The sequence below is a fragment of the Lynx canadensis genome, chromosome D4 (assembly GCF_007474595.2).
Source record: "Lynx canadensis isolate LIC74 chromosome D4, mLynCan4.pri.v2, whole genome shotgun sequence".
Classification (NCBI taxonomy): Eukaryota; Metazoa; Chordata; class Mammalia; order Carnivora; family Felidae; genus Lynx; species Lynx canadensis.
Window position 1 is genome coordinate 88,225,960 of NC_044315.2, and position 846 is coordinate 88,226,805.

Genomic DNA, 846 nt, shown 5'->3' on the forward strand with positions numbered 1-846 from the left:
TTCCTTCCTTCCTTCCTTCCTTCCTTCCTCCTCCCTCCTCCCTCCTCCCTCCCTCCACAAGCCTGGACCGAGTCAGCGTCTGTGCCAGGGAATCAGGAGCTCTCACACCGGTTTTGATTGAATTCCCAGGACAGCTCCCCTGGCAGCTACCGTTACTGTTATTCCCGCTTTACAAATGAGGAAACTGAGGCACGGCTTGCTGGACGCAGTCTCCCGAGGCCACCCCCAGGGAGAGTGAGTGCGGCCTTGGAGGTGGTTCGACGTGCTCATTCAGTGATTGTAGGGAGAACGCTGGTTTGCCTCCAACCCGAGCCAATGTAGTACTTTTCAGAAAAAAAGAGATATTTTTGTTTGTTTCATGGTTCAATAAAGAATGACTCTTTGGGCTTGGCTGGATGTTCGACCCCATTATGTGGCTTGTCCCAGGTTTTCGTTCTGGGCGCTGTTCTTGTACTGCCTGTAAAAGAACCTGGGACCGACCACTATAAGGAGCTGGAGGGGCAGGCCGAGGAGGGAGGGCGGGGAGGGGGTGCTCAGCCTTTCGGTCCTGGGATCCCCCCGCCTCCCGTACACAGACAGGGCAGCCGGGTGCCCTCTCTGACTCCGCTGCGCTGTGCCAGGACTGCGAGGGGGGAAGAGCGTATCTTAAATGTTGGCCTGGGGGTGACGCTCCTTCCTGCACCCCTGCATGTGGGAGGCTGCTCTCGCCGGCCCTCGTGGACGCCCAGTGGGCGTCAGGAGGGATAGGCCAGGGTGGCCCCCGCGGGGGTGGCTGGACACGGAGCTCCTGACTGGGACTGGTCACCCCTGGGGCAAGCTCTTACTCAGAGCCGGCAGGTGCCCACC